Source organism: Panthera pardus, unplaced genomic scaffold (assembly GCF_024362965.1).
Source record: "Panthera pardus isolate Hobbes unplaced genomic scaffold, ASM2436296v1 HiC_scaffold_2, whole genome shotgun sequence".
In the NCBI taxonomy this organism is placed as follows: Eukaryota; Metazoa; Chordata; class Mammalia; order Carnivora; family Felidae; genus Panthera; species Panthera pardus.
Window position 1 is genome coordinate 127,235,342 of NW_026526765.1, and position 12,494 is coordinate 127,247,835.

The 12,494-nt window shown below is 42.7% G+C and overlaps 1 protein-coding gene and 1 long non-coding RNA gene across 5 annotated transcripts in view; both read right to left on the bottom strand.

Moving 5' to 3' along the window:
- Window positions 1–12,494, bottom strand: part of PCBD2 (pterin-4 alpha-carbinolamine dehydratase 2) — a 78,961-nt gene that overhangs the window by 60,988 nt on the left and 5,479 nt on the right. The gene's annotated exons all lie outside the window — the stretch shown is intronic.
- Window positions 6,175–12,066, bottom strand: LOC109250843 (uncharacterized). The gene is made up of 2 exons (XR_002073215.2): window positions 10,614–12,066; window positions 6,175–9,520 (listed from the first exon to the last, which is right to left on the bottom strand). It is a non-coding gene; the product is annotated as an uncharacterized LOC109250843 (long non-coding RNA).

Here is a 12,494-nt window from a genome sequence, read left to right on the forward strand (position 1 = left end):
CTTGGGATTCTCTCTCTCTTTCTCTCTCTCTCTCCCTCTCCGTTTCTCTCTCTGCCCCTATCCCACTCATGCAGTCACTCTTTCTCTCTCTCAAAATAAACAAACAGAAAGAAAGAAAGAAAGAAAGAGGAAAGGAAAACGGAAAAAGGAAAAGAAAAGAAAAGAGAAGAAAAAAGAAAAGAAAAGAAAAGAAAAGAAAAGAAAAGAAAAGAAAAGAAAAGAAAAGAAAAGAAAAGAAAAGAAAATCTCCTACAGGAACTCAAGGGGGAGACCAGGCGAACCCAGAACAGAGCAGTCTTGGTGAATGTCAATGAGTTCTTATTAACTAATCACTAAGATAAACTCTTCAGTTACAGGTCTAGGTGCTTGAGACAAAGGTGGTACAAGCAAGTTGGAGGAAAGAAGGTTGAGTCTGCCTCAGATACTCCAAACCTGAAACAACACTAAACCCAGGGGAGACAGCACAAGGACCCACCTTTCCAATCTTCAGTCCAGCTCAATGAACCAAACTTAGGGCCCTCATTTCCCATCGCGCACTACAAATAAGATGTACCCTCTTTTCCCTGTCCCTGACCTACGCCACCAGCTAACCCTCCCTTAGCTCCTTCCCTCAAAAAACCTATCAGACCTTTGTTTGTTTGTTTTGTTATCTGTTGACCACCTTCCTCCAATTCTCTCTTCCCTTGCTCTGATAACAGCAGGTCTGATCTCTTTTTCTGTAAGTCCTTCTGTTTTTCAGATTCCACATATAAATGAGATCATACAGTATTTGTCTTTTTCTGACCTATTTCACTTAGTATAATGCCCTCAGGTGGTAAAATTTCCTCATTTTTTATGACTGAATAATATTCTGTGGCAATATATACTTTTTTTTTATTTAGCTTAATTGGTTTGTCTACTTGGTTTGTCTTTTTTTTACTTTGTTCATTTTGTTCCTTAAATTCCATGTATGAGTGAAATCATATGGTATCTCCTCTGACTTACTTCACTTAGCATTATACTCCCTAGTACCATCCATGTTGTTGTAAATGCCAAGATTATGGCTGAATAATATTCCATTGTGTGTGGGTATGGGTGTGTGTGTGTGTGCGTATATATATACATATATATACACACATATATACATATGTGTATATATACGTGTGTATGTGTGTATATGTGTATTATGTGTATATATATGTGTGTGTATATATATACACACAACACACATATACAGACATGTATATACCACATCTTTTTCATCCATTCATCTATGAGTGGATGCCTGGACTCCTTCTATAATTTGGCTATTTTAAATAATGCTTCAATAAACATAGGAGAGCACAGATCCTTTCAAATTAGTGTTTCTGCATTCTTTGGGCAAATACCCAGTAATGCTATTACTGGATCATAGGGCAGTTCTATTTTTATTTTTTTGAGGAAAATCCATACTGTTTTCCACAGTGACTGCACCAGTCTGGTTCCCACCAGCAATGCAAGAAAGTTTCCCCTTCTCCATATCCTTGCCAACACGTGTTGTTTCTTGTGTTGTTGATTTTAACCATTATGATAGGTATGAGATGGTATCTCATCATGGTTCTGAATTGTATTTTCCTGATGACGAGTGATGTTGAGCACCTTTTCATGTGTCTGTTGGCCATCTGGATGTCTTCTTGGGAGAAATGTATGTTCATGTCTCCAGCCCATTTTTTAATCAGATTATTTGTTTTGGGGTGTTGAGATTTATAAGGTCTTTATGTATTTTGGATACTAACCCTTTTTTGGGTATATCATTTGCAAATATCTTCTCCCATTTAGTAGGTTGTCTTTTGGTTTTGGTGATTGTTTCCTCCACTGTGAAGAAGCTTTTTATTTTGATGAAATCCCAATAGTTTATCTTTGCTTTTATATGCCTTGCCTCAAGAGACATACCTAGAAAAATGTTGGGGCGCCTGGGTGGCTCAGTCGGTTAAGTGTCTGACTTCACTTCAGGCCAGGATCTCGTGGTTCATGAGTTCAAGCCCTGCATCAGGCTCAGAGCCTGGAGCTTGCTTCAGATTCTGTGTCTCCCTCTTTCTCTCTGTCCTTCCCCCATTCGCTCTCTGTCTCTCTCTCAAAAATAAACATTAAAAAAAAAAAACTGTAGAAAAATGTTGCTTCAGCCAATTTCAGAGAAATTACTGCCTGTGCTCTCTTCTAGGATTTTAATGGTTTCAGGTCTCACATTTAGGCCTTTAATCCATTTTTAGTTAATTTTTGTGTATGGTGAAAGAAAGCAGTCCAGTTTTCCCAACATCATTTGTTGAAGAAAATGTTTTTTTCCCATTGGGTATTCTTGCCTCTTTTGTCAAAGATTAAGTGACCATATAATCACATGGGTTTGTTTCTGGGCTTTCTATCCTGTTCCATTGATCTATGGGTCTGTTTTTATGCCAATACCATACTGTTTTAATTAGTACAGCTTTGTAGTAGAACTTGAAATCTGGAATTGTGATACCTTCAGCCTTTTTCAAGATTTTTTTGACTAATCAGGGTCTTTTGTGGTTCCACACAAATTTTAGCATTATTTGTTCTAGTTCTGTGGGAAAAATGCTGTTGTTTGTTTTGTTTTGTTTTAAATAAGCTCCATGCCCAGTGTGGGGCTTGAACTCCTGACCCGGAGATCAAGAGTTTCATGTTCTACCAACTAAGCCAGCCAGGTGTCCCTAATGCTGCTGGGTCTTTTGATAGGGATTACATTAAATCTGTACATTGCTTTGGGTAGTATGGACATTTTAACAATATTTGTTCTTCCAATCCATGACCGTGGAATGTCTCCATTTGTTTGTGTCACCTTCAATTTCTTTCATCAGTGTTTTATAGCTTATATAGTACACGTCTTTCACTTCCTTGGTTAAGTATATCCTAAGTATTTTATTATTTTTGGTGCAATTGCAAATGGGACTTTCTTAATCTCTCTGTTGCTTCATTTTTGGTCTATAGAAATACAAAAGGTTTCTACACATTGATTTTGTATCCTACGACCTTACTGAATTTAACAGTTCTAGCAATTTTTTGGTGGAATCTTCAGAGTTTTCTATATATAATACCACAACTTCTTTACCCATTCATCCATCAATGGACACTTAGGTTGCTTCCGTGTCTTAGTTATTGTAAGTAATGGGGCTATGAATGTAGGGGTGCAGAGAGCTGAGTCAGTGTTTTCATTTCCTTTGGATATATTCCCAGAATGTATGTTATTGGATCATATGGCAGTTCTATTTTTAATTTTTTGAGGATGCCCCATGCTATAAAGAGGCTACATCAACCTATCAGACTTTCAAGGACCAACTCAAAACTCCCCTTCTCCAGGCAGCCATGCTGGAGTATGCCTCCTTCAGTTCATTAGTACTTCACATTCTAGTGCCTGATCAACATTAAGAATTTGCAACTACGTGGATGGAACTAGAAGGGATTATGCTAAGTGAAATTAGTCAGTCAGAGAAAGCAAAATATCATATGACTTCACTCATATGAGGACTTTAAGAGAACAGATGAACACAAGGGAAGGGAAGCAAAAATAATATAAAAACGGGGTGGGGGGACAAAACAGAAGAGACTCTTAAATATGGAGAACAAACAGAGGTTTGCTGGAGGGGTTGTGGGAGGAGGAATGGGCTAAATGGGTAAGGGGCATTAAGGAATCTACCCCTAATTGTTGCACTATATGCTAACTAACTTGGATGTAAATTTTTTAAAAAAATAAAATAAAATAAACAATAAAAATAAAAATAAATAAATTAAAAAAAAAAGAATTTAAGATCAGCTATCTCACACAATTCTAATGTGCCACCTCCCCAACAAAACTGGAACGTCCTGGGTGGCTGGCTGGCTCAGTTGACAGAGCATGCAACTCTTGATCTAGGGGTTGTGAGTTTGAGCCCTACAATGGGTAGAGAGACTGCTTAAAAATAAAATCTTTAGGGGCGCCTGGGTGGCTCAGTCGGTTGGGCATCAGACTTCAGCTCAGGTCATGATCTCACAGTCCATGATTTCAAGCCCCACATCAGGCTCTGTGCTGTCAGTTCAGAGCCTGGAGCCTGCTTCGGATTCTGTGTCTCCCTCTCTCTCTGCCCCTCCCCTGATCGTGCTCTCTCTCTCTCTCTCTCTCAAAAATAAATAAACATAAAAAAAATTTTAAAAATACAAAATATTGGGGCGCCTGGGTGGCTCAGTCGGTTAAGCATCCAACTTCAGCTCAGGTCATGATCTCACAGTTCGTGAGTTCAAGCCCCACGTCAGGCTCTGTGCTGACAGCTCAGAGCCTGGAGCCTGCTTCTGATTCTGCGTCTCCCTCTCTCTCTGCTCCTCCTTCACTCATGCTCTGTCTCCCTCATTCAAAAATAAATTTTAAAACATTTTAAAAAATACAAAATATAAAATAAAACCTTTAGGGGGGCAGCTAGTGGCTCAGTTGACTAAGCATCTAACTCTTGGTTTTGGCTCAGGTGGTGGTCTCAGGGTTTCATGAGTTTGAGTCCTGCATCGGGCTCTGCTCTGACAGTGCAGAGCCTGCTTGGGATTTTCCCTCTCTCTCTCTCTCTCTCTCTCTCTCTCTCTCTCTCTCTGCCCTTCCCCTACACGACACTGTCTCTGTATCTCTCAAAATAAATAAACTTAAAAAATTAAAAATAAAATAAAATCTTAAAAAAACACACACAAAAAAAACTTGGAAGGACTTCTGGGCAGAAACGGAATCATGTACTTCTTTTACACTGTCCTTCCACGCTCAGAGTGGAACTAGTCCCTCAGTGGTTGCCAGCTCAAGACCTGGCTACATTCACTGATCCCACCACAGGTAGGCTCTGTGGCTCTTGGTGGGAAGACCATGTGGCTCCCTACCTGACCCTGACTGGGTCTGCTCCAAGTGCCCAGTATGTGTCCACAGCCAGGGCCGCAACGGCTGAGGACAGGGCATTTCAAATCAATCTGATGAATGATATGGTAGAAGGCCACAATCCTGTCTTGCTGGTTGAGAGCACAGAAGCAAACAGATTCATTAGTGGCGTTTGCTGTTTTGATAGGATTGACTTTAACGATACAATAATGACCTCTGATTGCTCAACAGTGATTCCTGGGTTACTCTTAAACAAGTACAGCTTTGTTTGTTTTAGCTGGTGAATAGTGCCTTTCTCAGGGAAGTGTTGTCAAACCCATTTAAAGTAGAAAGTAATCCAACAGGTAGTCCTTGGAAAAAAGATATCTCCTAGGAAAAAATAAAAGTAAAAACAAAAACAACTTTCTGTATCACAGTAGGATCTAGAAATGTTGCTGTAGGAATCAGAGATGTGAGCTGACACCCACTGTGATATGACCCAGTATGACCAAAAGCAATCCCACCATCTCAGTCAGCTCCAGGGTCCTTCTGTGAAATTCAATGGATTAGTTAAAATGGCCCATTCCAACCTGGATCAGAAGGGCAAGGCAATATGACGGTTAATTATCTGCAAAACATGGGAGACCATGTACTGGTCTGTTTTGTTTACGAGGGTATAGGAAAAAGAGCAGAACATAAAGAGCTTCAAGCCACGGAAGAGGCCCCTCACCCACCTGTCCACACTGGTGGGCTGAATCCCTCCTGAGGGCAGAGGGCAAGTGGTCACAGCACACCCCCAGCCACAGAAACAGGAGTGTGCCATTGTATTTGCTGCTACGGAGAGCTGACTAGCTGTTAAGGCCGCTCCTTCACGCACCCCCAGATCCATTTTTGAAAAAGCTGAATTTAAGTTTCTATGTCACAGCCCTAATGCACCAAAACTCTGACAGAACTCTTGCTTTGCAAACCTGAACACTGTTTTCAATGGGCTGCTATACTCAAGAAAAACAGAAACAGAACAGAGCAAGACCAAAATACATTGAAGTTATTATTTAAGGCCTCCTTTAAATTATTTTCTGTAATTATTGAGCCAGCAGTCCATTGTTATTAATTCATATTCAACTTGTTTAAGCGGTCCCAGTAACACAGGCGGAAAACAAATGCCTCGGTAATTTCCTAACTTTTGAGTGTTATTTTCTTGTCAGTTAAATTTAAAGCAACCCATTTCTGACCACATTATACCAAGTTAATCTCATCTAAAGTGCTTCACAAACCCTAACAGCTACGCTAAGGTTTTATACTAATGAAAGCAATTTACATGAATGAAATTTATGTCAATGTATTTCATGAAAAATTTTTTATTTTATAATAATTATAGTAGTTATATGATAACATCTGTTGATATTCACAGTCTAAAGCTGGCAAAGATTTAAACCCACAACCTTTTCCATGCATCATGTACATTATCTGTGAAAAGCAATAAAAAAAAGCAATGAATGCATTAATCATACCAATATCATCTGCAAAGCATAAATCTGAAATACCTTTCACGTCAGCTCTAACTGCTTTTTATTTTTTACACACCTGATTTTACGCCATCTGTAAAAGGGCAAGACAAAGACTGCTGAGGAAATTATATTTCTTGGCTGTTTGACTTTCACAAAATACTCAGGCTAAGTTCTGTAAACAGAAGATTTACTATACGACGAAGAAAAGCGATGCAGTTAAAAGTCCATTTTTATTAAAAGGCGGTGTAGTGGGCACGGCATTTTCACACTGCACTGTGGTGTCACATTTGCATTTTTGACACCTGTTTTACATTTCCCCTTGTCTATTACATGTGTTTTTACAAATACACATCAGGTCTAAACTTAGTTTATGAGATAAACAGCAGAAGCAAGACTCCAAATGATACCATCTTAGGCTCAAATCTCCCTACCCTGAAGGGCACCGACCCTGGTGTCCCAGCCATCGCCTGACAACATCAGCATCATCCTGCCCCTGGCTCCCTGGAAACCCAGGAAAAACTCCAAAGCGAACACTAACATGGAAATACCACACCGATATTTTAATTAGCTCCTCAAATGTTAGGTAAAGTTTGCTGAAATGTGTCTCTCCTCTCCATTCCAGTGGTAATGAAGGACATTTCCTCAGGTTTCTAGTCAGCTGTGGCTACAAAGCCTCTCAGTGGGCACAAGTTAAGCACAAGCTACTATGTGGTTAGGTAAGCAGGCAGGTTTTCACTCTACCTGGCTCCCAGACACAAACATATTACCCTCTGTGTTAAAAGCAAAGGACACTCTCTAACCTACATGATGCCTCAGTCTCAGGAACATCCTCCTGGGAGTGTTTCCCTACCCTCAACAGGCAGAACAAGTATCCACCTTCAAGAGTCATCAGATGTGACATTTATATTATTGCAGTGCTGACTCAGAACTTTGATGTGCACCAGGTTCTGGCTTATGATAATGAGCAACGCAACCTGAATTAATTTGTTCACAATGAGAACTGGTAAGAGTCCTGTCCCACTGAGAACTGTTAAGATTTTCATTAACAGTTGTCTTTGTTCTGGTATCATCAAGCTTCTGACTTCACTAAGTGTTTCAAAATGTTAACCATGAGCCTATTATCAAATTCCTCAATAAAACATTTTTATAAAGTAAGTTCAGCAACAGTAATTTTCAAGTGCTCTATGGCAGGAGCCAGCAGGCAGGAGCTCGGGGGCACAGGAAGGGGAACATTTTACAAACCCCAAACTCACATATGGTGCTTAGTGCCGCTGGATGCACGAAATGGGGTTCCCTGGCACCACCACTCTCATGGCCCAGGCCATTCAGAGGGGAGTGGCCCTCCCCACTCCCCATTCTCTTGATGGCAGCAGTCACAGCAAGCAAATGTGATGAACGAGATGTCAAAGACGTGAAGCTTGGATCCTGCCTGCAAGCCGTACCTGTGACACGCCATTAGACTGAAAAGGGCCATTTTCCGTAGGTCAAACTGGCTGAGAGTCTGCCAGTTCATATGATTCGTTCTAACAAAATCAAATGCTTTGAGTGCGGGTCCGCTGGAGGAAGAAGAGACAAGGTACAGGAGCTCCTCCAGGAATGCAGGGAATCACAGTTCTTTCTCACAAAGCTCAGTTCCTTTCCCCAGAGTCAACTGGAAACCCCTTGGATCCTCCACCTGGAATTCTCCGTTCGCTCAAAAGATACCAAACCAGGTCAGGTGTCCCACTGCCACTGCTTACCTATTCCTGATACTAAGCTTCTTTCCATACTGAACAAGGGTGGGAGAACGGGGACAGCCCTCCCAGGGGGTTGTGCTGCCCAGCCAGCCCTGGAGGGCTCCACCTGCTGGCTTCTGGAGAAGCTGTTTCCTGGGTTCCAAAGGCTCACCTCCTGGACCTACTTCCACAGCTTCAAACTGTGCCTCATTTTGTAAGCTACCGACTTGTCCACACACACGACAACGCCTAACAAAATTTACCTTTACGGGACACTCACACCCGCATTTCTAACTGACATTCTCTTCTTTCAACACAGTCACCCCTGCAGTTGCCAAACACCTAAGAGTCAGTTTGTCTATCACTTAGAGGCCTCTCCCTCCTTAAGTCTACATGAACAGAAAAAAGGCAAAACGCCCTTACAAATGCTCACCCCACCCTGTGTGAGTCCAAGCACTCCAAGTATGGAAACTTCCGGCCTCACGTCCTGGCACTGCTATGCTCTGACCCCTCAAGGAGTCTCACCATGCCTGTCACACTGACCACCAACTCTCAACACGCTGCGGCTCGGGGCGACCCACCCCAGGGAAGCACAGCAGCTATCAGCAACAGAAACCTATGGCCACGTCATCCACCGACGCAGCTAGAATCCCTTGGGTATTCTGCATTTATAGTCTCTAAATATTTGCACCTGCCTCAGCTATTAACATGAATGTGGACTACTTGGAACTGACCATATCCTACAATAAAACTACTAAGAAAAAAAAAAGTTCTAATATATTTTGCTTTCTACTTATTACTATGGTAAAATCTAGAATAACCCAAGCTTTGAGCAATAGGTTTTTCACCCAGGGTCACTAAAAATCTTTCTGAAACGTATGATTCATTTTCTATGGTAATAAAAGAAATGAATTCTAAAGCAAACTGGTAACACCATTTTACACACTCTGCATAAGCAAACCATTTAAAAACTGTAACACCTAACCTAATGTAACCTTACTCCTGAAGATTTATTTAAGTAAAAAGACTATACAGAGACCTGAAAAATGTTCGTAACCTACTAAGAGGATTAAAAAGAATGTAATTTTACCTGTATGTTCAGCCAAGAGTTTTTTTAAATATATGCTAACACTCAGTGTGGGCTGTGTTAAGGGAGAGAGGGGACCAGTTCTGAGAGCGGCTCACTCCGTTTACAGAGTTGAGGACACACAGCGAAGCCATGGGGAGGTACGGCCACTGGCAGGAGGGCACAGACCACAGCAGGTCTCCCAAACTCTCACTAAGGGCGGGGCTGCTTGAGCAAGGGAGACATCATCTCATCAAGGTGTGCCTGGGGCACATGGAAATGCCCACTCACAAAATATTCTAGGCCAACATCCTCATATATCCATTTTGCATCCATGGAGCACAGTATCTAGAAGATAAATTTCTAGATTAGACAATGGGTATGTGCATCTTAAAAGCTGATACACACCACCCAACTGCCCTCAAAAAAGGTTATACCAACTTGACACCTCCACCTCTTCACCATCCATCACCCACATCACCTCCCTCCTTACCAGCTAGATTCCAAGCTCCAATGTTCTTAATTCCTGCCTTGCACACACCCTTATTTCCCCTGCCCCTCAGTTCCTAAACTGGACTCATTTGTCACAAGTGCAGCCTTTATTAAGCCCAACTCCGTATCTACTCGAAGCCTGTGCCCAAACAGCTGAACAAAGCTGGACAAAACACACAAAAATCTTCCCTTGCAACATACGACCATAAATCTCCAGGGACACTGAAAACTGCCCTGAAACCGACCACATTCCCCTAATTAGTGGGCTGCCCTAGCCTGCAAGGTGGCTACCCCACTCTTTTTCCTATCTTCCCAGATTTCCAACACTCCTCCCACTCCTGTTCATTCCCCATTGAAAACCTCACTGAAAAAAAAAAAACTATCAGAAGAGATGGTTCTACCTCTACTTCCCAGGACAAATGTAGCAACCTACCTGCACCTAATATGCACACATCCTGCCTTTTCTCCTACGACAAAGGACGTACCAGGTGCCCAGTGCCTCTACTTGCCCATTCCATCCTGTGCTCTCTTGCCACCCACGTCTGTGCTCTCATGATTACCCCTGCTGACAGTTCTTAAACCAGCATCTCCATCCTGAGCTCCGATCTCACATACCCAACTGCTGACCCGGTAACACCACTTGGGGACTAGTAAGTATCTCAAACCTGCCATGTCTAAAGCAGGATTCGTAACTCTGTACCCTGCCTCCCACCCTATCATCCTCAGCTCAATAAATGACGTCCTTCACCCTATACCTTGCACCAAAACCAAGGGACCATGCTTGCCTGACCCCTTCCCCCAGAGCCAATCTAACAATAAGTCTTGATTGTTCCTTCTTCAAAGTACATGAGGAATCCTACATTTCTCTCCACTCCACTGCTACCTCCAGGATCCCCCATCACCACTTACCCAGCCTACCACAGTGGTGTCCCAGATGGTCTGCCTATTTCCACTCTGGCCCTCCTACTGTCTATTCATAGCAGAACAGCCTGGGAAACCTTCTTAGAACATAACCAAACCTTGGCACTTGTCTGCTTGAAATCCCAGTAGCCTTCCCACACAGACTAAAATCTAAACTCCTCACCATACAGACAAGGCTCCAGTGCTCTGGCCGCTCCCTCTCCTCAGCCTCATCTCCTACCAGTCTCTCCTTTCTGCTCACTCCAGAACACTGGCTTTCTGGCACTTCCTCAGTCAGGCCAAGATCATGCCTGCTTCAGGAATTTTGTACTCACCTTTCTCTCCTTCAGGAATGCCGTTGCTTTGGCTGAGCTCCTTCACATGATTCAGGCCTCAGATGTCCCCTCCCTAAAGAGGGCCCTCCAGACCAGACCACTCCATCTTAAACAGTGCGTACACTCCTCCATCAGCCTGCATTCCAGTATCCTACTTTACGCTTCTTCATGGCACTTAGCTCTACCTGAAATGATATTATCTACTCGTGTAGATATCTTCTCCACTAGAATGGGAGCTACATGAGCTAAGAATTGTGCCTGGCACAAAGAAGATGTTTAATAAATATTTGTTGAGTTAACAAATATTACCTTTACAATAAAAATTAAGCTGATTGTTAAAATTTAACTGCATGAACAATTTCTACAATGTGAGTCAACTCTTGGCGGAGAAAGACTAGAAAAGAAGAAAACCTAGATGAGAGGAGTTACAATGGGATTTTTTTAATTTACAACATCCTATTTTAGTGTTTTATATTAATAAAAACCAGTATCTTTTCTGCCCTAAATAAAAGGTAAGTGAGGATCTATCAGTGCAAGAGGGTCACCACTCTAAACATCACTTGTGAAAAAGAGAAAGGCGACTCCTGATGTCCGGGAGCCGGCCTGGCACTCACACCAAGGCGCTGGGGTTAAACGTGAACATCAACGCCAGACAAGGCCACTCTGCTACTGTGATGGATTCAAACAAAAACAAGACCACCCTGCAAGGTTATGTGAACACAGACAAAACGTGAACACTGTCCACACCACAAAATACCAAACACCCTCCTCTCCCAGCTAATGAATGATTTCTTTCCCAATCTCAGCTTTGGCCCCACTTTAGCCTAACTCTCCCTACTGGTAAGATGTATTCAAATACTGAAGCATAGAACTGCCCATTTCTGACAGCATCTAATCAGACTAAACCATCTTTCCAACACCATCTCCCTGAGATGCTCCGCAGCTCCCTGTGGTGTGCAATCTCCCTCACTGCAATAAGAAAATAAGCCCGGCATGCTCAACGGAGCCCAAGGTATGTCCCTGGTGAATCTGGGCTGGTGGGCACCGACAAGTGTCATGACAACAGATGCAATTACAGGCCATTGTACATGCAGAAGTCATAAGAGACCTAGCTGGAAAACTGACCCCAGGATATAATCTCTTGTTCTCTGAATACATTCCCTGACATTGGCTGATTTTCCTGTCATGTGCCTCTTTCTCCCAAAAGCTGAGTGAATTGGGGGGGGGGGGGGGGGGGGCGGGGAGGCAGTTAAATAAAATGTCCCGATGAATAATGTTACAATTAATCAAGGACACCCTGCACAGCTTCCCTTCCCTCCCATATCTGAAAGTCACCCCAAGCACAGGGTTAGAGTGTGCCGGACCACTGACTCCTGGGCAGAGCCTGAGGCAACACTACTCAAGTACTTTAAGCCACATGTTCAAGCCCAATAAATTAGCCCAGGCTTAAAGAAGTCAGGCTGTACACATGTAAGAATTTTAATAAGCCTGGAAAATGCTACCTAGAGCTTATGCACGAGCTTACTGTACCAAGGGGATTCCCTGCCACCAGCCACGGAGTGCTAAGCCCCTGACAAGAGCTGTCAAGCACATGGGGCAGCAGGGACAGGGAATCGGCGTGGTCCAGGTTTCCTCAGGAGTTGG